This window comes from Pituophis catenifer, unplaced genomic scaffold (genome assembly GCF_029215685.1).
Source record: "Pituophis catenifer annectens isolate HBS135680 unplaced genomic scaffold, rPitCat1.0.hap2 SCAF_1, whole genome shotgun sequence".
In the NCBI taxonomy this organism is placed as follows: Eukaryota; Metazoa; Chordata; class Lepidosauria; order Squamata; family Colubridae; genus Pituophis; species Pituophis catenifer.
Genome location: NW_027256881.1, coordinates 189,639,240 through 189,664,113, shown reverse-complemented (window position 1 = coordinate 189,664,113; position 24,874 = coordinate 189,639,240).

The following is a 24,874-nucleotide window of genomic DNA, read 5'->3' as shown; positions in this document are numbered from 1 at the left end:
TGATGTGAGTATAGAACTGGTCAGAAATGGATATCTGCATTGAATAAATAAGATAATTTGAAATTCTGATTTTTAACTGATCTAATATTGTTTTTAAAATAATTTGTGAAACAAACTATGCATATGATAGTTTAAAGATCATGTTAATGTGAGTATATAACATATATAATAAACAGTGATAATAAATTTAATAAAGAGAATTACTTAAAATAGTTCCAAAAACATTGGTCATATGGATTTAGAGTTCATTACTTTGCCCTATGTTTAAAAAATTGATAATAAGCATGCATAAAAACAGGCATAATTTATCCTTTCAATATTGTACAGTAATTGTTTTGGACATCTCCCTATATACAAAGAATCCACAACTCTTGATAAATTTAAAATGATGATGATCAGTGGTGGGATTCAATTTTTTTTTCTACTGGTTCTGTGGGCATGGCTTGGTGGCTGTGGCTTGGTGGGCATGGCAGGGGAAGAATACTGTAAAACAGTGGTGAAATCTAAAATTTGTTACTACCGGTTCTTTCGGCGTGGCTTGGGGGGGGGGGGGGGGTAATGTAACTGGGTGGGTGTGGCCAATTTTTTTTTCTTTTAAAATCATTTTTACTACAACCTCTTCGGGAAAGAGGTTGTAAAAAAGTGCTTTCAAAAGACTCTGACGATCCCAGCTGAGTTGCCTGATCGGCAGAGACTTTTTTTTCTTTTAAATGCCTCTGATGATCAGAAAACTCAGCTTGGATCGTCAGAGGCATTTAAAAGAAAAAAAGGGTTTTTTTTTCTTTTAAAAGCCTTTGACAATCCCAGCTGAGCCACGCAATCATCAGAGGCTTTTTTTTTTAACTTTTAAAAGCATTTTTTTGGCCGAAAAGGTTGTAGAAAAAATGCTTTTAAAAGTAAAAAAAAAAAGCCTCTGATGATTGTGCAGCTCAGCTGGGCATGGGGGAGGGGCAGGGATTTTTGCTACTGGTTCTCCGAACCACCCGCCTCCATCGCTACTGGATCGGGTGATCCAGTCCGAACCAGGAGCATTTCACCCCTGCAGTAAAATCTCCATTCCCTCCCCACTCCAGGGAAAGGTTGCTGGAAAATCCCCATTTCCTCCCAATCAGCTGGGACTCGGGAGGCAGAGAATAGATGGTGGCAGGGCCAGTCAGAGGTGGTATTCACCGGTTCGCCAAACTACTCAAAATTTCCACTACCGGTTCTCCAGTAGTGGAACCTGCTGAATACCATCTCTGATGGTGATTTGAGAACAATCAACCCATGGAACAGAAGTTGCCTTTGGAAGTGGTGGGAGCTTCATCACTTGAGACTTTCAAGAAAAGATTGGACTGCCATTTGTCAGAAATGGTGTAGGGTCACCTGCTTCAATCCAATCAGTGGTGGGTTCCAACCAGCATTACCACTGGTTCTCTTCGTGCACACGCAAACCGGGAGCAACCCACCACTGCTTCCAACTCTGTTGATCTGTTAACTGTAGCCAAAGAGGAGATATGTATCTTGATAAGCCATGCTTATCATAAAGTTATGTTGCCTGTTTTAAGAGTTGAACCCCAAATATAGCAATAGTAGGAAAAATGCAAATCATGTGAATGAATGATCTGTCTCTTAGTTGTACCTCCAACAGCAATGCAATTTTAATCAATCCTTAATGAACATTCTTGGAATATTTCTATGTACATATATCCAGATGCTATTCGTAATCTAATTTTAATATTGAAAGAGACTAGTTTAGTACATCTGTTTACATCTGTTTAAATCTATTTGTTTTGTTAATGTATAAGAACAAGAAATTTAATCTTGTAATTTCAAGGATCATATAAATTGTAACCTTGCCTATTTTGGGGTCTCTCTGGTGTTGTTTCACTCCGCCCCCCAAGTGAAGACTTGCTACATATGCTGTGTTTTTGTGTTTCTATTTAAATCTGTTTGCTTAATTCATTAATAAAGCCTCCTTACTTACCAGTGTGTTCATTGTCTCTGGATCCTCAAAGGACCGATTGTCTAGCACTTAGCTGCTGCCTGACACTACAGTACAGTGACCTCTTGCCAACTTGCCCACTGACTTTGCCTCACTGTTGGAAGCCAACAGTGAAGGTCACAAATATCTGTGTTGATGTGACCACAGAACACTGTGACATCTTGTCTCTGGTGTCTGTAATTTTAGATAAGTTCTGTTTCTGTAGGTATTTATCCACTTTTTCAGGGGAAACTTCTTCACCTTCTTGTATAAAATAGTAAAATACTGATGAAAACTGTTTGTATATTCACATTATCTGTTATTACAATAACTCCTTCTTGTAACTTCAATATTAATTCCTTTTTTCCCCTGCAACTTGTATGCCGACCATCTCCCTATAGTTACCCTTGTAGATTTAAAAAATTCTTATTCTTTTTTATCTCATCCAAAATCATTTGCACTTTCTATTCCCTTTTTAAATTCACTATCACATTGTATGAAATAACCTCTTACAATAGCCTTATTTGCATCCCAAACCATCCTCACTTCTGTACCTTTATTAAGATTATTCTGAAAAAAATCCTTTGACACCTTTTTACAATTTTCCACCACTATTTCTTTTTCAAATAACATCTATTCAAACTCCACCTACATGATCCATTCTTCTTTTTAAGAGTCATTGGAATATGATCTAAAAATGTCTTTGGTCATATCTCCATTTTATAAACATTAGCAAAAGTCTTGGAGAGCCAAATCCTGTCTATTATTGAAAAGTATCTACATCTACATCTTTCAGAAAAATAAGCATATTCTTTTGAATCACAATTTTTATATCTCTATGCATCACCCAGATTTAAATTATTCATTAAATTAAAAAAAAACTTTGATAATCTATCCTGTGTTATTTTGATATTTTTCTCAGAGGTTCTATCCTTCTATGGAGAAAGCACTTAATTCCAATCCCTCAGGAGACACCAATTTTCATAAATTCACCCATAGATGTTTTTAATATGCTTTTTCATCTTTGTGTGGGGCATAAAATACTCAACATCAAAGTCTTCCTGTAAATTAACTTCCTGTAAATTAACTTCCAGTCCAAATTATTGCCATTATCATCAATCAATAATGTTTTGGATATAGTTGGAGGTTTATATAGGAAACAACTCAGGGGTGGGTTCTAAAATTTTTTACTACCAGTTCTGTGGGCATGGCTTATTTTGTGGGCGTAACTTGATGGTCATGTGACAGTAGGTGTGGCTTGATGGTCATTTGACTGGGTAGGTGTGGCCAACTCAATGTCACTCACATCAAGGGGTGCCTCACCCCTCCCAGCCATTCCTTGTCACAACCAGCCTCAATGTATCTATAGTTCTGTAAAAATGTTGTTCACCTTTTTTCAACTTTATTATCTACAAACTATAGATGCACTTTCATGGACCATTGAAAGGAGGAAATGGCTCACATGCTTTGCACAAGAGTGTGATAGGCAACAGGCTTTTAAGGGGCTGCCAGAAAGAAGGGGGGCAATGTATTTTCCAAAGCACCAGAAGGCAAAACAAGGAGCAATGGATGGAAAATGGGGATTTTGAAGTAATCTTCCCCTGGAGTGGGGAGGGAATGGGGATTTTGCAGTATCCTTCCCCTGTCATGCCTGCCATGCCACATCCACCAAGCCAGACCCACAGAACCCACAGTAAAAAAATTTTGAAACCCACCTCTGTATAAGTGCTTAATATGCTGTTCCTGGTATGTGATGTTTTGTATACATACAGAGAAAGAAGCACTCTTGTAATCTTTGACTTTTAGGCTTGCTGTCAAACATCAGCCCTAATACTAATGACTGTTTTGAACAATAGGCAAGTTGTATTATACAAATGACTATTTTATATGTGAAATTATGACTGAAATATTTCTGCACCTATATTGGTTCACACTGTCAGGAAGTTTCTTCTTAGTTTTAGGTTGCTTCTCTCTTTGTTCATTCTCTCCCAACCCCACTAACCTGCTCTGGGAAGGAATCAAACTCCCCCCTCTTCATTTCCCCAAATAAAAGATTACTCATAAGAAAAACAAGGAAAAATCAAGCTGCTAACAAGGAACCTGCCTGATACTCATTCCACATTCCTGTCAGCTGCATAAAGGAAACTTTGTAAGAAGAAAACAACTACTGGTGCTTAGAGATAATAGAAAGTGGAAGCCGAAAGTTCGGTTCCATTTACAAGCAGACAGAAAACTCATTCAAGACAGGATATTTCACAATGGAAATTGCCCAAAGCTTTTTAGAAACACAAAGCCCATGTTGCACAAACCCCAAAACTTCAAAAACATAGAACCATATAAGAATCCCTCCTCTTATCCAGTTTGTTGTTCAGCTGACCCAGAAACGAACTGCTGAATGTCACTTTGCTTCTGCAAGCAAAAACCTCTTCCAGCAGCTGCTTTTTGGCTTATCAATTTAAAGCGACGGCGTCTTGTTTGGATTTTTTTTCTCTTCTTTGTCAAGTGAGACCTGATTTTTCCCTTCTAGCTGATAAGCTGGGAGTCCGAAGGCAGCGAATAGATTGGGGGCGGGGCCAGGCAGAGGTGGTATTTACAGGTTCTCTGAACTACTCAAAATTTCCACTACTGGTTCACAAGAACCAGGGAGAACCGGTAGCAATCCACCACTGAAACAACTCAATTGTCTTCCTTGCTGAAATAAATTCTCAAATTTTTATAACTCAAATATTTTACATCTTCCCTCCCGCCCAATATGTGTTTTTACAAATAAATCACATCTTGTTTTAACTTCTTTTGAGGGGTATTTGTCCTATTGATATTCATGTTGACCATGACAAAAATATAAACAATGTCATAGGCTGGCAAACATTTATGATTTCCCTTGACTTTTGTAATTTAAACTTCTCTTACATGCACTGAAGATGATGATGACAATGCTTGCAGAAGAACAAGAGGGAAGAAGGAGAAAAGTGGGGAGGAAGGGAGGGAGGGTGTAAAAGAAGGAAAAGAGGGATCTCTCTAGTCATTTATCAGATGTTATGAACTCCACACAGAATATAACATCATCTGAACCAGGGGTGAAATCCAGCAGGTTCTGACAGGTTCTGGAGAACCGGTAGCAGAAATTTTGAGTAGTTTGGAGAACTGGCAAATACCACCTCTAGTTGGTCCCAGAGTGGGGTGGGAATGAGGATTTTGCAGTATTCTTCCCCTGGAGTGGGGTGGGAATGGAGATTTTGCAGTATCCTTCCCCTGTCACACCCACCAAACCACACCAAGCCCACCAAGCCACGCTCACAGAACTGGTAGTAAAAAAAAAATGAATTTCACCACTGATCTGAACCATTTTGCCAAGGCAGGATGGCAAAGGTGGGAAAGGTTCTTTCACTCGCTGGAAGGAAGCCATCATAATAAATCTATGCAAAACATCAAGTGCAACTCTTTTGAAGTTTCATTTGGATGAGGCTGTTTTCCATGGCAATATGCCCCCTTAGTTCTCAGAGTGAAGGGAAATGGTTTTCAGCCCTCATCACTGTCCTCTGGCCCTGGAGCTTCAGTGAGAACTTATTTTTCAAGTCAAAGAGGAGGTTAAAAGGCAACATCCTCCTCACAGAATTCTCCAGCAGTTGCATAAATCAGGAAAGATTCCCATTTGCCCAAGTGCAGGGAGAACACTACAAGGAGGATCCGTAATAAAGTGTTCCCTTATCACTTCTTCAAAGGGTCTTCTGGTGATTGAAAACCTACAAGCAGAGGAGGTAAGGTTTGAGCAGAAGTCTTTTCCCTTTTCTGCAAACTAGAGAAAAACAGAAGCTTTCAGGCAAACCATCTCTCTTTGACAAATTCAGAGACTGACTGCCATTTGGATTTTCAGCTCGTAAATTCTGTCAACACCCACACGTGAATTACAAACATGATCTCTGGGCTGCAAGCAATTCCAGCCATCTGTTGAAATGGCAGGATTCCTGTCACATAAGTTGGCTGGAATGTTTTACTCGGCTGCAGAAGATCTGCCAAATCATAATAGTCCTGTGGCATGAAAGTATATTAATTGAATGAAGGCTGCATCTCTTAGAAGGGTCTTGCTTTGACAAGCAGGGTGGCTGATGAGGGCATATGTTAGTACTAATATCTCAGTAATGTCGCAAGGCTGTTTAAGAAGAATAAAAGCATTCAGTTAAAGGGAATTGTTGAAACTACTTCATATGGAAATGAATTCTTTATCTTATGTACAGATATTTGAAAAGAATATATATACACACACAAACCCACAACACGTGATATTATCTCCAAGTAGTATTCCTTACTTCTAACATTAAAATTGTAACATTAAAACAAAAACAGCAAGGTTCTATAGAACTATACAGAAATAAAACACTGTTGATCATAAGTGATTTTTGAAAAATTCTAACCAGACACTTCCACAAGAACCAGAGAGAGAAAAATAATCAAAATGACTTGATAAGCTTGTACTTCTATAATATGGGTTCATGGGTTCAGCCAATCAGTATACACATTTTTTTTTTCAAAATTATGCATGTGAAATAATAACCTTACATGTTATTGGCCCAGTCTTAAAACTCAAAATATTGATGGTCATTCAGGCATTAGAAGTCCTGTAAATATGTACCTTGCAAAAAGAAGTCATATTTTGTGTGCATTTACGTAAGATATTCACCTGATATTTTCCATATTAGTATCTGATATTTTCTATATTAGAGATGAATTGATATTTGCCAAGTTTTGATGATTCACTGTAATATATACACAATACACAATTCACTGCAATATATAAAGCAATATATACAATATAAACTTTACTAAATAGAATATTGGATTAATTACTATGTACGAAAATTTATATCCAGGAAGCTATATTTCTTTCTTAACAATTTATGAGTAAGTGTAGACAAACCCTTTTATTAGTTTCAATGTGGGGTATTTCATCACATTTGGTTCACATTTTGATATATTCCTTCCATCCTAAATGTTGATTTTACCAACAAGAATTTATAATTTACAAATATAGGATACATAATTCATTGCTTTGTAACTTATTTCAATTCTCTGAAAGAGTCAGTAATCCTATTAAGCACATTTTGAAGAAACGAGAGGCTGTAAGAGGGAGAATCAACCTCCCCTCCCAATTCCATTCACAGAGGAAACTCTGCCAGCAGAAAAGGACCATTAAATTCCATCTGAATCACATCAAGAGTATATTGTTTTCATACACAGATGCAACAGTAATAATTGCCAGGGATGGGAATTAAGGAATTGAAAGCTACAGCAAATATCAAATGCTAAAAACTGGGAAATAATGATGAGGCTTTGGGGAATTCCTAAAATGTCATCTCTTCTTTGAGACCACAACCAAGTATATCAATTCTAAATTTGCTCTCAGGTTAAGCCTGTGAAATTCAAATCAAATAGCATATCAAAAGAACCATTCAGTCTGCAACAGCACCTCAGATTTAGCAGTGAGATGTTCCATCTTGATGCTTCCAAGCAAAACTTCAAAATAGACTTCTTTGCTGCCACCAAAGATCTGGTGCACAGGTTTGCTTTGCAGGTCCAAAAAAAAAAAAAAAAAAAAACATTGAAGGTCTTTGAAGCATCTTTTATAATTCACCTAAACTGTCACTATATGCCAAATACCTCAAACACTTTGCTAAAAGTTTTTGAAAAGCATTTGCATTAAGGCATCATATTCTACTAGTCATGTAAAACTGGAGACCATATGAAATCCATTAACATTCCTAATTTTGGTTTCAATCCTAGCTGTTCACCTCCTAGAAAAAGCAGGGTTTTTTTATTTGATTTAATTCTTACCAGAATATGAACAAAGGAAATTAGGACAAACCAGGAAAAATATTGTTGTATTACATACAAAAATATGAAGAACAATCAAAATCTACCATGAGACCATTTTAGAATTAAAAAAGAACAACAGAGAATTAAAGAAGCATGCTGAGAAATCTATATTCATTGTTTTTAGCCCAAAAAGTATATAGATTTTTACAAACGATGTAATCTTTTTTAAAAAATTGCATCTATCTCTATTTTTAAAAACCCACCTCCATTAAATGAGAGCATTAGCTACACTAACATTTGGGGGGGGGCACACATACATTTCTTACATGCATATGTTCCAGTGGTGAAATCTAAAATTTGTTACTACTGGTTCTGTGGGTGTGGCTTGGTGGTGGCGGGGGTAATGTGACTGGTTGGGCGTGGCCAATTTTTTTTCTTTTTTACTTTTAAAACCATTTTTTCTACAACCTCTTCAGTGAAGAGGTTGTAAAAAAATGCTTTCAAAAGGCTCTGACAATCCCAGCTGAGTTGCCTGAGAGGCTTTTTTTCTTTTAAAAGCCTCTGACAATCCAAGCTGAGTTGGCTGATCGTCAGAGGCATTTAAAAGAAAAAAAGCCTCTGCCAAATCAGGCAACTCAGCTGGGATCGTCAGAGCCTTTTGAAAGCATTTTTTCTACATCCTTTGAAGAGGTTATAGAAAAAAATGCTTTTAAAAGCCTTTGACGATTCCAGCTGAGCCGTGTGATCATCAGAGGCTTTTTTTTTTTACTTTTAAAAGCATTTTTACAGCTGAAGAGGTTGTAGAAAAAATGCTTTTAAAAGTTAAAAAAAAAAGCCTCTGATGATTGTGCGGCTCAGCTGGGCATGGGGGGGGGCAGGGATTTTTGCTACCAGTTCTCCGAACCACCCGCCTCCATCGCTACCGGATCAGGTGATCCGGTCCGAACTGGGAGCATTTCACCCCTGATATGTTCCAAGTAGAGAATTATTCCATGATTTCGCCAGTTTTCACCCATGAAAATGTGCAGCAGATTTAGCTGACATCCCTAATCCTTAAGATATTGAGTAAAACAGGACAACAGCTAGGTGGTATTCTAAGATTGCTAGCTGAGCCAGTTTGCCTTACTCTGCATAGTCCAGGCATCCTCTCAGTACTAATGATTCTTTGCATATGGGTGTCAAAGATTTGAGCAATGCCTTAGTGAAGAGATTGGACAACCATTTGTATGAAATGGTATAGTGATGCCGAACCTTTTAGGCACCGAGTGCCCAAACTGCACATATCCAAACTGAAAGGTGCGTGTGCACAAATGTGCACATGCACAGACATGCATGCATGCATGCATGGCCATGCATGAACATGCACATGCATGGACATGTGCAAACATGTGCATGTGTGGATATGCAAGCATGTGCAGCAGAGACCCGAAGACAAGCTGGCCGGCGGGAGGCAAAAGGTAAGATCTTTTTCTTTCGCAAGCTTCTGTTTCATCGTTTGCAGGGAAACAGAAGCTCACAAAAGAAATGCCACAGAGATCTGACCTGGGGTGATGGCGCACATGCCAGCAGAGAGGGCTCTGTGTGCCACCTCTCGCACACGTGCCATAGATTTGCCATCACGTGTATAGGGTCTCCTGCTTGACCAGGCATTTAGACTAGAAGACCTCCAAGGTTTCTTCCAGCCCTGTTATTCTATGTTCATTGGAGAATGCACAGAAGTGTGCAAAACGGAGCAGCCGAAATGTCAATTTATAATGCGGCTTATCTTCTGCCATCCATCCAAAGCATCAAGTTGTCAATTTTCAAATGATGAAGCAGAAATTTGAAATAAGCACTTCGGTGTATGATAAATTGTTCTTCTGAGGTCAGCAGAAGAATGACTGGCTGAGTCTTATCAATCTTTTTAGATCAATAGGATGCCTAAAATAGGACCAAATGACTAACTGTGTAATTCTGTACTCAAAAGCAAGTCCTGCCGAATCCAGTAGATCTCTCCTCATGATATCTATACTTAGATTTGGTAAATTAATGTCTCTCAGGGTTCTGTAAAGCAGGAATTGAAGGCACACTTTGGGCTTCATTTTGCCTCCTAAGTGGGTGTGTTTCTGTTTTTGTTTTCATTGTCAAAGGCCAAAATAAACATTGCCCAGTGTGGAAAAATTACAGGAGAGGAATAATTTAATGGCTATTTGCAGACAGCTTTTGGGAAGTAGTGAATAAATGTGCTAAGCCTCCTGAAGCTTATTGCAGTAATTATAATAATTGTACCAAAGAAGGAGGAAAATAATGCTGCCAAGGACAGGATATTCTACAAGCTATAAGGAAGATCACTCAAGTGACCACAAGCTGCAGATTGGACATACCTCTTAATATGTTTACTCCCTTTTCCATTCCATTTTTAAGTAGAGTACAAGGGGGAACATCAGGCGTGCATTACTTATTTACTGTTATACCTCCTGTCCACAAAGGGAGCAACTTAAAAACACAGAATCATAAAAACAATGCCAAGCTAAGAGCAACAGCAAGCAGGTATGGGTGAAAACACATATGCACAAACCACAAAAGAATAAAACTAAGCAACAGCAGCATGAAACGACAGTTTTAAACGTGTCATTTGTTCAATAAAGAAAAGGTGACTTAGACATGGCATAAGCATCTCTTAAGCCATCCCATCTCTCTGTCTCTCCCCCACCCCCATTTGTTTTAGTTATGGCACCTGAAATCTTGGCCAATGGTATTGGAGCTGGTGGCTGAGTGGTCCCCAACTATCTGGGACAAGAATTTCATACATAAAGGTTCATCTGTAGGACCGTTATCAAGAGCTCTGCTTCTGCAGATAAGAATAGGCTTTAAAAAGGTAGAGATACCGAACTGAAAGGACAGGTATGTTTATGTTGTAGAATGGTGTAGTACAATAATGTTTGTGAGGATTAATCTATTCTATCTCCCTTAAACTTCCCACATCAAACTATGAAAAGGTGACTTACAAGAGTTGCACAAAGGCAGACTAATACTTTTCACTCCTTGTTTTCTTGTTTTCAAGCTGCTTTAATGTAGCAACAGATATGAACTCTGCACTGCAGGTGCTATCCATCCTGTTCAAGTTACGTCTGGAAAAATACAAGCTATTAAATTCTGAGGCTAGTCACAATGGTTTTAGTTCCCCCAAATCCATCCTTTGCTTTGAAGGTCTGTCTGAACTATCCCCGTGCAAAGAATGGGATTTATCTGTTGGTCTGGCTAAAAGATTGAGCTGGCTTCTTTTGGGCGGGTGGCTTTGATCTGAAAGAATGAAAGAACCATGTCTCTCCCTCTAGGAAAGCTTTCCTCATCACTAGAAATGACTGGTAAAGATGAGATAATCATGCAGCAAAAGTAAAACCAAGGTGTAAAGCTAGGGGTGAAATCCAGCAGGTTCTGACAGGTTCTGGAGAAACAGTAGTGGAAATTTTGAGTAGTTTGGAGAACCGACAAATACCACCTCTGGCTGGCCCCAAAGTGGGGTGGGAATGGAGATTTTGCAATATCCTTCCCCCAGGAGTAGGGTGGAAATGGGGATTTTGCAGTATCCTTCCCCTGCCACGTCCACCAAGCCACACCACGTCCACCAAGCCATGCCCACAGAACCGGTAGTAAAAAAAAATTGAATTTCACCACTGTGTAAAGCACATGGAGTTGCAGGAGTCGGAACCCCTAAAGATGCATAAATGGACACTGCATCAAAGTAGTTCATGTTTCCAATAGTAATTGACACATTTTCTCACAAGAGTTTTCCATGGATCTTGGTGTGCAAAAAGATCAAATTAAAATACTAAGTGCCCTTAGTTATGTTCTCCATTTTTTTTCTTCTCCTTCATCATTGAATGAAACCAGAGATAGTGAATCTGATTCCTTCTTTTCACTTGTACCGGTAGTCCTTGATTTACAATTGCGATTGAGTCCAAAATTTCTGCTGCTAAGTGAAACTTTTTTAAGTGAGACTTGCCCATCTTATGATCTTTTGTACCATAGTTGTTAAGTGAATCACCACCTTGGTTAAGTTACACGGTTGTTAAGTGAATCTGGTTTCCCCATTGACTTTGCCTGTTAGAAGGTCACAGAAACTGATCACATGACCCTAAGGCACTGCAACCATCATAAATATGAGCTGTTGACAAGCATCTAATCATCATTACCATGACATGTCTGAATTTTGATCACATGAGCCCAGGGATGCTGCAATGGTCATAAGTGTGAAAAGCCTTTTTTCAGTGCTGTTGTAACTTTGAATTGTCACTAAATGAACTGTGGCAAATTGAGGACTATCTATGCTGTAATCCAGTGGTGGGTTTCAAAATTTTTTACTACCAGTTCTGTGGGTGTGGCTTGGTGGGCGTGGCATGGCTTGGTGGGCGTGGCAGGGGAAGGATACTGTAAAATCTTCATTCCCACCCCACTCCAGGGAAAGGTTACTGCAAAATCTCCATTTCCTCCCAATCAGCTGGGACTTGGGAGGCAGAAAATAGATGGGGGCGGGGCCAGTCAGAATTTTTCCTACCGGTTCTCTGAACAACTCAAAATTTCTGCTACCGGTTCTCCAGAACTGGTCAGAACCTGCTGAAACTCACCTCTGCTGTAATCACACTGCAAATCCCGAGGACAGTTAAGAAAATGTTCTTCCCATAGTTTTACATGGATTTCCAAGTTTGTAGATCTTAGACCTGTAGTGAAAAAGAACCCAAGACATGCTAAAGAGATTTTTATCAATAGATTGAAACCTCTGTTGTTTTACAGGTTGAGCAGCAAAAGGTTAATGATCCTTTTGTCTCATTCTAGGCTAGAATGTAATGCAGGGGCCAATTCCCTTCACTTGATCTAGGCCAGGAATTTTAAACCCAAGTTCATCCCAGATTTGGGCTGCCTGTGGCAATGCATGAGCAAGCAGTTCTAATAAACTCCCATCTATTAAGCTTCATCCAAAACCAGGGTTTTACTTCCAAATGCCCCAGGCTTTCATGCCAGTTCTTCCTCAGTTCAAAATATAGTCCCTAATATAAACTAGCTGCTGTTTATCAAAATTGAAATGATGAACTGAAGGTGAACCATTAAGAAATGGGATTCTGATGATTGGAGTAGCCATCTGCCACTACAGGTTGGAATTTTCTACAGAAAATATCTGCAGAAAGGTTTTTTTTTTTTCCCCTACTTCAAGCAAAAGGTATCTTAGCCAAAATGAATGGGCAAGACTGCCCAATTAAATCACAGGGTAAATCTGAAATATTAGCAGCTTCAAATGAAAGAGCAACTTTTGTTGAAAATTTGGGATTGAGGCAATCAATTTTAGATACTTGCAAAAAAAAACTTATGGCACTTCCATCTCTTTTTGACTTTTCAAAAAATTACCTCAGGCATTAGAAACTAGCAGATGGCAGAAATGTGTGCCACCTGCCCTGCATTTATGAAACAAGAATGCTTTCCTCAGATATGGTGGTCAAACTGGTTCTATTGTTAGTCTTAAAAAAATAAGACTAGCCAGTCTTTCTGTATGGAATGGAAGACAATGTCAACTCAGGTGACAATTTATCTTAAATCAACAGAAGGGAAAAAACCCTCTGTTTGTCTGTCAGCCTATCCCTATGATGTCCTTCTATAGTCAATTCTCTTCCAGTAGACAGAAATGGCAGACTAGTTTTGAGAGGCATCAAAAGCAATTCAGAGAGAGCCACTACTCAGAAGCTACATCTAATTTCCTCTACAAGGTCCTCACCTGACAGCAATTCAGTGACAATCACACTACCAACAACCACCACTCAGGAAAAGTACACAGTTCTTATGTTTTCCAGTCTGGTTCATTTGTATTCACATACTAATGATCAGCAAAACTGATCATTATGATAAATATGATAAAGTGCATATGTACTACAATGTAACTTAGAAGATTCAGTTTATCTGGTAGGATTCCATGGAAATATGCAGACAAAAAAGGATCACTAATATCCAGCTACAGTATATAACAGGGGTGTTAAACTCAAGGCCCGGGGGTCAGATCTGTCCCAAAGGGTGCTTAGATATGGCCCACGGGGCCACCCTGGAAACAGTGAAGGACCGGCCTGCAGTATCTCTGACAGCGAAAACAGAGCTTCTGGAGCTCCGTTTTCACTGGCAGAAGGTTGCAGGAGGCTGTCACAACTAAAAATAGAGCTCAGGAGCCCATTTTTGCTGGCAGAGCGCTCAGGCCACCACAGGTGCCCCAACACGAGTGACATCAAGCTGGCCACACCCACCCTGGCCATGCCCACCCCAGCCCCCCAAAGTCAAACACAACCCTGATGCAGCCCTCAATGAAATCGAGTTTGACATCCCTGGTATGTACAAAACAAGTCTTCCATCTATATCTGGGCAAAGAGTTATATGGCTTGATGTAATTATTGTCCAAAATGTGCCGTTTGAGACTTCCGGTTTCCTTGTCTTCGGCGACGGCGGCGCTCTTTGAAGCTCCGCCAGCCCCGCCGCCTGTAGAGCCGCTTCGAGACGAAGAAGCGGCTCGAAAACTTCTAAATCCTAAAGGATTGAAGAAGAGAGATCGCAGGGCACAGGTTGAGCCCTGTAACCCCCCAGGGAAGTTTCTGGGGAGAGAACAGGCGTGGCTCCCTTCCAGCCTGCTGAAACTCCGGGCGACGTGGGACGACTCTGCTTTTGCAGAACAAGCCGGCTGCAGGAAACTTAAAGTGAAAGAACCGGCTTTAATAAACAGCGAAACTACCTGAATCCTGAAATTTGGAAACGCAAGTATCAGCACTTTATTGACTTTCAATTTGAGAAATGCGAGTGAGTGAAAGTGCTTTGAAAAAACATGGCGCCTAGCCTCAGAGTTAACGAGCCAGTGAATGTGGATTGGTGAAGTTATCTTGTTTTGTTACAAAGTTTCCAAGTTGCTACAAAGTTGCCTTGCTTGTTATAAGAGAAACAACAATTTCTCCTCTTTTAATACTGGACTTTGCTTTATTTTAATCCTTATCTGATTAAATCTGGGGGACTTTTTTAGAAGTCTTTGTGCAGGAGGGAAAGGAAAAGGAACTTCCCTCTTTAGAAAAACTAGATCACGAGCCAGGATGGCTTCAAAGAAGCAGGAAGGGAAGGTATCAGGGGGGGGGATCCCCCACACATAAACATGAAACGCAACTTCCCCCTGCTCAACAGTTACAAACTCAGAAAAAAGAATTTGATGTGGGAGATTTAAAAGAATTTATTTCTAAAACTTTGGATGATAAATTTCAAAAATCTCAACAGGAGATAGATGATAAACTTCAAAAATCACATCAGGAATTTATGCAGGAAATTAATGAAGTTAAAGACATGGTGAATCAGAATCAAAAAAAAGGTGACCAAAAAAATATCAGAAGTGGCGTCTGGCCTGGTAGAATTTATTGGGAAAGTTGATTTTAAAGTTGAAGAATTTAAATCAGAAGTTAATGTTAAGATGAAAGACAATGATTATAAAATTGATGAAGTTGACAATAAAATGCAGAGAATTGAAGATGAGATTGTTATGATACAATTCCGGGCGATGGAATTTGCCATACGGCTTCGGGGAATTCGAGAGGAGGAGAGACAGGATTTGAGACAAGTTTGCTCTGAAGCCTTGGCTAAGATTTTACAAGCTAATCCTGATCTGGTATTTCATAAAATAGATAAAATTTACAGAGTGAACTCTTGGGTGGCCAGACAAAGACAACTGCCCAGAGATGTGGTGATATATTTTACTGATAGAGAAATTAGAAATGATATCCTGCAAAAATCTTTTCACACTTCTGTGCAAGTGGGGGGTTCACGACTTGAAATTTTTAAAGAATTACCTCCTAAAATGCTGAAAGCTAGAAAAGAATTTGGTTTTCTTGTTAAGGAATTGAAAAATTTACAGATACCCTTCCGGTGGGACGCACCAGCTGGGATAATTTTTAGATATAAGGGAGAAGGATATCGGTTGAATACCGTGGAGAAGGCACAACATTTTTATAGTACTATTCTTAAAGAAAGAACACCATCTCCACGTACATCTACAGTTTTGGAGATTAAGGAGAGTGAAGAGAGGCAATTGAAAGAACAGTCTAAGCAGGAATTAGAAACAGTGCAAGGTGCAGAAGGAGGTTTTCTGAGTGAGCCCTTGCTGGATTCTTCTCCAGTTTTGGATTTGATTCAGTTGGCTGAAGTTAAAGATCAACGTATAACTAGAGCTCAATCCAAGCTACTTAAACAAAAGCAACAACAACAACAGGAAAGACAAGACAAGAAGGCAGTTAAGAGTACCGTACAAGAGAGTGGCGCTATGGGAGGAGCGAGATCGAAGCTTTCGGATGAACTTCAAATATTTTGCTCTGCGCTCCAGAAAGAGGCTGATGACCTTTAAGTGTCTATCTTGGAATGTCAATGGGTTGAATTCAGCACAGAAAAGGAAGAAATTATTTACATATTTGAAACAATTTAATAATGATATAATATGTTTACAAGAAACGCATATAACAACTCAAGATCAAAAATATTTGATAAACTCAAAACTAGGAGCACATTTTATATCTTCAACTTCGCAGAAAAAGAATGGTGTGGTTATTTATGTAAATAAAAAATTAACAGCGAAAGTTATAGAAGCAGATCAAGATGGTAGGTTTGTAGCAATTGAATTGTTTATAGCAAATGGACCAATTCTTCTGATTGGAATTTATGCTCCCAACCAACAACAGGACTATTTTTATAAGATGTTACATACTAAAATATTGCAATGGGACTATAGATCTATTTTAATTATGGGAGACTGGAATGGAGTAATTGATTCTAAACTAGATAAAAAGAGCTTGGCAAAGTCTAGAATTAGACTACCACAGACTTTTTTTGATATGAAAGAAGATATGGAACTAAAAGATGTTTGGAGAATACATAATTCAAATGAATTGGATTACACTTTTTTCTCTGATAGACATAGATCCTTTTCTAGGATTGATTTTATCCTGTTGTCAAATGATCTACTTGTTAAGACAAAAAGAACAAAGATTTTTCCAAGAACTTTGACTGACCATAGCCCTGTATGGATAGAAATTGAGATGGATAAGGTTGAGAGACGTTCTTGGAGATTAAATGAGAACCTGTTTAGATATGAAAAAAATACAATAGAACTTAAAAAGCATTTGAAAGAATTTTTTGAAATAAATTTGAATAAAGGTACTCCAATTGAAATTGTTTGGGACGCAAGTAAAGCTTATATGAGAGGGGTACTTATTTATATGAACTCTAAACATAGACTGTTCCGACAAAAGAAAAGATTTGAGTTGGAAATGGAAATAAAGAATAAAGAACAGCTACTTATTAAAAACCCAACAGATGAAAGAATTCGAAGTGCTATAAAACTTTTGAAAGACCAATTTCAAATGCTTATGGCGGAACAAGTTGCAACAAGCCTACAATATGCGAAGCATAATACATTTTGCAACGCTAACAAACCGGGCAGATGGTTGGCTTACACATTGAGGAAAAAACAAAGTATACGGACTATCGATAGTATTGATATTGGCGGGAAAGAAATTTTTCAACAAAAATTAATTAAAGAAGCTTTTGTGGACTATTATACTAAACTATATGCTAAAGAAGAGGTGCAGAATGGACTTATAGAAAAATATTTAAATGATAAGAGAGTTACAAAAATTACTGATCAACAAAAGGAAAGAATGAATTATCCTATAACAGAGGAGGAGATAACAGCAGCAATTAAACAGTTAAAAACAGCCAAAGCTCCTGGCACGGATGGTTTGACTGCAGTGTATTACAAAACTTTACAAGCTGAAATGGTGGGACAACTTAGAGATTTATTTTGTAACATTCAACAAGGGGGTAAAATACCCCCATCTTGGACAACTGCTTATATATCTTTGATACCAAAAGAACAAGTTGGTCCTAAAAAACCAGAGAATTATAGACCAATATCTCTTTTGAATACAGACTATAAAATTTATGCGAAGGTATTAGCCAACAGGTTGATGCCAGTAATCCAAAAGGTGATTCATGAGGACCAAGCGGGATTTATTGAAGGCAGATATATGAAGGACAATGTAAGGCAAGTAATAGACTTATTGGAATATCTTGATAAGAATAAACAGATTCCTGCAGTGCTGGCTTTTTTGGATGCAGAGAAGGCCTTTGATAGAGTGGATTGGAATTTTCTACTAAAGACTTTAAAAAAGATGGACTTTGGGGACCAATTTATACAGGCGATCTCAGCAATTTATCAAGAACAAAAGGCACAGATTATTATTAATGGAAGTTTGACGACAGAGTTTAAAATTGAAAAAGGAACAAGACAGGGATGTCCGTTGTCCCCACTTTTATTTATTTTAACATTGGAAGTCTTGTTAAACACAATACGGGACTCTAAAATTTTGAAAGGCATAATGATAAGGCAAGAGGATTACAGAATAAAGGCATTTGCAGATGATCTGGTGGTTACCCTATCACAACCAATGGAATCAATAATCTTGATGAACGACATTATACAAGACTATGGTAGAGTTTCAGGCTTTAGATTGAATTCAAAAAAGACTAAAATGATAGTTAAAAATATGACACAAGATTGTAAACATGAGCTTGAAAGGAGGGCAGGTTTTGAAATTGTACCTAAGGTAAAATATCTTGGAGTTCAGGTTGCAGAATCAAATATGAAATTGTTTCAAAATAATTATGAGGTGTTGTGGCGAGAGGTCCAGAAAGATATGGAGACTTGGAAAAAGCTGCAACTGTCTTTACTTGGAAGAATAGCAGCAGTTAAGATGAACATTTTGCCAAGATTTCTGTTTTTGTTTCAAATGATTCCGGTGCTTAAAAGTGATAAACAACTGAAAGTTTGGCAGTCTGGTGTGAATAAGTTCGTCTGGAACGAGAAGAAGCCGAGAGTGAAACTGAAAATTATGCAAGATGTTCCAGAAAGAGGAGGCCTTAAACTGCCAAACCTACAGTTATATTATGATGCTGCAGCTTTAACTTTAACAAGTGATTGGTTTGGAAGTAAAAAGACTGGAATACTGAATGCAGAAAGTTTTGATCTTGAATTTGGATGGCATGCTTATTTATTTTATGACGACAAAGTAGATAAAGTATTTAAAAGTCATATACTTAGAGACTCTTTGATGAGAGTTTGGAAGAAGCACCGACTCAAATGGGATTATAAAATACCGCTATGGCTGGATCTTGGTCATACTTTATGGAATACAAATATAATGTCACTCGGGGGGTTTTCTTATATAGAGGTTCTTTTTACAGATGCGGGCAGATGGCAGCTGAAGACATCGCAGACACTGTTGGACGAAGGGATTAATTTAACTTGGTTACAATATAATCAATTACAATTGAGATGGAAAGAGGACCAAAAAACTGGTATTATGTTGCATGAGGAAGAATTGGTTAGACATATAAGAGAGAAAGGTCCAATGCATATTAAAAGGCTTTATAATGTTTTGCTAGAAAGGGATTCAGAAACTGAATTAGTTAAAGATTGTATGATTAAGTGGGCACAAAATTTTGAAGAACCAGTGATGTTGGAAACATGGGAAAATATTTGGGTTCAGAATGTTAAATTTACACAGTCCCAGAACCTGAGGGAAAATTTCTACAAAATGTTTTATAGATGGCATTTAGATCCCAAAAAGTTGTCATGTATGTACCCTAATGTTCAGCCAAAATGTTGGAGATGCGAATGTTTGGATGCTACGTATTATCATGTTTGGTGGACCTGTAGGAAAGTTAAGGCTTTTTGGATAAAAATTTGGTGGGTCATGCAGAATGTTTTGAAGAAAAAAATTCAATTTTCTCCACAATTGTTTTTATTGGGTATAGTTAAGGGCTTTACACGGGGTGAAATAAAACTAATATTGTATATGATAACAGCAGCAAGATTGTTGATAGGTAAATATTGGAAGAATGAAGCTTTGCCTACTATCGAGGAATGGACTTTGAAGATGGCTAGTTTTGCAGAGATGGCGAAGATTTCAGCGTATTTAAAAGATTGTTCACAAGAGACTTATGAATGGGAATGGAAAAGGTGGATAGAATATGTTCAGAACAAATACCAAACTAGAAAGTATCAAATAGCTTTTATTTGAAAATAATGTATTAGAAATATTTTAATGTAAAGAGACAAAGAGGAAAAATTATATAGGGGGAGGGATGGGTTCAGGTTTATATATTAGTGTTATTAGTTATGAGTATGTAATAGGGAAGTCTGGGGGGGGAGGGTCAGGGAGGGTTAGGGAGGATGGGAAGTTTGGGGAGGGAGGTGGGGGGGTGAAAAAGGGGGTGAAAATGTAATTGTAAAACTTTTGCAATAAAAAAAAAAATGTGCCGTTTGGTCTGGGACAAAAATTAATGTAATTTTATGACATTATTAAAATTAAACAGATTTGAAATTATTCTTATTACTAGTATATAAGCCATTCGTACCATAATGTTCAAGCCATTGTAGAGTATTTTCCCATTTGTCTTCATACGTTATGACATTGCTATAGAAAGAACCAGATAGTGACTCATATAATAGATTCTGGCCTGCCTGAAATGAATTCCCACACCAAAACAGAATACAGTATGAATATATGGTTTATTTTAAATGGAAGTGAATTATGAGCCCAAGGCAAAGAAGCACTTAACCCTGTTCATAAAAATGTGTCTTCTCTTTTCTTAGGCATAAAAGGGTTAAGGAGCACCAATCTGCCTTAATATTGACAAAAGTTTCTAATCCAATTTGTCAAGCTCGATCTGTGAAGAAAGGCTCTTGGATGTGCTGACCAGCAATTTCATACCCTGGTGTAACTTGAAGTGAGCTGTCAGTTTAAATTAAGGCAAGGTATAGCAGGGCCAACCCTGCTTTCAGCTCTAAAATGTATTAAGCAAGACTTTTACACATTGAACTGACTCAAATCTTTTATCTTGCTCTAGTTATGAACAGAATGTTCCTCATGTTTTCTGTGGGATAGGCTATCTATCTACCAAACAGTATCAAGTGGCATTATGTGGAAGGCAGATTGGTGTTAACTCAAAGCAGCAGACATTAGAAAGCTGGACAGTTAAACTATTATTATAAAGGTATATTTGGCATTAAGTAGAATAGGATTCATACTAAAAAGCAGAGATATCACCTTGCCAACAAAAGTGTGTATAGTCAAGGCTATGGTTTTCCCAGTTGCAATGTATGGCTGTGAAAGTTGGACCATAAGAAAGGCTGAGCGCCAAAGAATTGAGGCCTTTGAACTATGGTGCTGGAGAAGATTCCTGCAAGTCCCTAGAACTGCAAGATGATCAAACCGGTCAGTCCTAGAGGAGATCAACTCTGACTGCTCTTTAGAAGGCCAGATCCTGAAGATCAAAGTCAAATACTTAGGCCACCTAATGAGAAGGAAGGACTCACTGCAGAAGAGCCTAATGCTGGGAAAGATGGAGGGCAAAAGAAGAAGGGGACGACAGAAAATGAGGTGGCTGGATGGAGTCACTGAAGCAGTCGGCGTGAGCTTAAATGGACTCCAGAGGATGGTAGAGGACAGGAAAGTTTGGAGGAATGTTTTTCCATGGGGTCGCGATAGGTCAGACACAACTTTGCAACTAACAACAAAACAACAACAACAACAACATCAACATCAACAACAACAACAACAACGAGCAGGATTGAAAGTTGTCTAGTTTGGAGGCCTAATCTAGATCTCTGGAAATAACTAATATGTATACATTGGCCAGGAGATAATCAAGTCAGATTTGTTGTCCAGATCTGGAGAAATAAGTAAATGACTAAGCACATTATTTTACCAAATTCTTTTCTAGCATGGGAAAGTCACAATTGGTAATGTCTTTTTCAGCACAAGAGTATAAAAAGTGCAGTCCAGCTTTATAAGGCATTAAGAAATCAGTGTAAAGGTTTGTAATAATCTCCCCCCCCCAAGTGTCTATAACTTTGCTGTTGGGGATAAAATGTGATTTGTGATACTATTTTATTCCATAGGGACATACCAGTGCCACCTTTCAGATGGATATTTGCAAGAAATAATTGTGTCCCTTTCAGAAATTCTGGAGCTGATCACCAGGTGCAGAGCAGAGAGATAAGGGATGAATTTCTTGGCATTTCCCATCAAATAAAGTAGTTTCTACATCAGTTAAAACTACTATCGTAGCTCAGAAAGCAACCTTTCTGCTGAGCATGGAAGATTGGTGAAAATACAAGGCTGAAACATTGTTGAAAACAATAAAGATTTCTCTCTTTGCACCAGGATTTGGGATTGGCTTGCCCCAAAATGGCCTTATGATGATGCAAATGGCCTTACGATGGGCAAGCCTGAGGCCAGACTTGCCCATAACCAAATCCAATCCTTTCCTAAACACTTGTCATTTTTGATGAAATAACAAAGTATGTGAAAGGCTTGAATTACAGAATTGCAGAGTTTAAAGGTACCTTGGAGGTCTTCTAGTCCAACCTCCTGCTTAAGCAGGAGACCCTATTTGATTCTGGACAAATAGCTGCCTGATCTCTTCTTAAAAACCTCCAGTGATGGAGCACCCACAGCTTCTAGAGGCAAGCCATACCACTGATTAATTGTTCTTGTTCAGACTTTGAATTTGCATCACAGTTTAAAGAGACACAGACTATTCTTTGTCACTGCAATTTAAACGCCGTACCTGTGATTATGTTTGCAGCCTATATTTAACTGCTGATGAAACAATTATTTCAATAAAGTAATCTTTGATTTCCTAGCCTAAAACAAGCCTTCTAATTATTTGGGGGGGGGGGGCATGCAAAGACTTGCTGTGAACTACTCTCCAGTTTGTGTAGTTTGTCTATTCAAACTGGAGTTGTCAAATAACATTGGGTGGTGGCTGTGATGCATTGCTCCTCTGTCTCCCTTCTTATAGATTTTTGGTTTAAAGTTTCAGCCAATAATTATCAATAGGAGGAATGTGTTAGCTTATTACAATTGTTCTTGCTCTATCAGCATGAAGACTTTCCTCCTGTGTGCAATCTTTCCTCCCTTTCATATTCTGCTAAAACAGATGTTTCTTTATCTATAGTTAATCACAATGTCTATATAAATGAGCATTTTATCTTTTCTATCCATATGTCTTCCTATGCATAAGAGAGATGTCTTCCTTTATATAGGTTTTGCTACATAATGTGCCCATTTATTTATAATGGCAGAAACCAGATTTTTTCTTTTATACAATGACATTACTACTTCCTATACTACCTTTCACCAATTCTTAATTAAAACTTATTGTAAACATATAAGGAAAATATTCTAACAGATAGTGCAAATTTTTGTTTCCAGATCCTAAGCAGTGTGTGGTCTCTAGAAGCTAGAAACAGTGTTTAGATGACATGTTTCATCCAATCCTGGATGGATGCTTATAAACCAGCTATTCCAGCCACTCATTAAAAGTGCCAGCAAGTATGCAAAGTGTATTAGCACCAGCACATTTGCTAGTGAACCATTTTCTGGTTAAATGCATTGTGTGAATTTATCTACTGTGAGCAAATGATGTCATCTTGTTCTGTAGCAACAGCCCTTTTCTAACATTCCTTTGAACCCAGTGGAACGATGCCTAGAGTTGTTACCAGTGTAGGTTGTGAGCCACAAAATCTAAGAAACTATGCATTTGTTCATTGTTAACATGCCACAAAGCATCTCACGCTCCCTTGAATATATGCAAATAATCTTTGAACTTTCAACAGCTGCATTTGATCTCCAGTGCTACTCCAGTGCTATCATTTACATTTGACCATTGATACATAATTGCTGGCATACAATGTTTGTTGGTTCATTTGTAATGTAGGGCACTTAATAGATAACAAGCAATGTTAAATTACATTTGACAGTTGACTAGTGGCAGACCTTGATAATATCTGGCTCCTGAAGCTAATTTACTTAGATTGCGCTATGCAAATGTACTTGAGGCATGCTGTCTTGCCCCTGAAAATAATCTTCCATTTGCAGTTTAGATGAAATGAGCACCTCTGGTATATCTGTACAGACCAATTCTGTAGGATCCTAGCTGCTATGCTGATACACGGCTGTGGTGCCTATTCTTTCATTGTAAAAATTGAGATAGATGTTTGAAAATGACTATGTAACATTCAGAGATGTACCAAAAGTTTTCATGACAGTCCAAAGGGCAAGGTACAAATAATGCAAATGTGACCTTTGCAAACACAGATTGCACAAATTGAAAAAAAAAAAGAAATCCTTCCAGCTCTTGAAGAGAGAGGGACAAATTTGACCTCTTTAACCTGCCAAAGCTGCTAAAAAACAATCATTCAAAAAAGGGGAGATGGAATGTAATTTTATGTACAAATCAAGGATCACACATCAATTAAGATGGCAATTTTTTGCATGCAATCTTTGATAAACATTGCTCACTTTTGTGAGGAAAGAGAAGGGCTTCTGATGTACCATAGAGCTAATTCAGCATACACACACATTAAATTTCCTTCCTTCCTTCCTTCCTTCTTTCCTTCTTTCCTTCTTTCCTTCTTTCCTTCCTTCCTTCTTTCCTTCTTTCCTTCCTTCCTTCCTTCCTTCCTTCCTTCCTTCCTTCCTTCCTTCCTTCCTTCCTTCCTTCCCTCCCTCCCTCCCTCCCTCCCTCCCTCCCTGCATTAGTTTAAATTTCCTTTTAGACAAAAAGTTTGGACCAGGATATGTATTTTAATAGATATTTCTTCATATCTGTTTACATTGTTCTATGCAATTTTATCTAATAAACATATTTTCTGCAAACAATTTCCTCTCATTTTTGTACATTATCTTGCTTGATATGTGAGCTTTTGTGTCTACATTTTAGCCCAAAATATGCATTTTTGTAAACACTTTTTGATAGGAGTGTTGATAGGAGTGTACGTTGGAAAAATGTGTAGGAGAGCACCATACCGAAAATATGGTGCTCCTCCCCAGTTATATATTGATAAAATAAAAAAGGAAACCAAAAACTTTCTGAAATGTAACATTCCTAGTATGACTTTCATATTGGAAACTGCATAGAATTGTGTTTTATAACTCATGTTTCAGGGCTTGTGTTTCAGAATTTGTGTTTCAGTTCTGTCTTCAAGGCCTC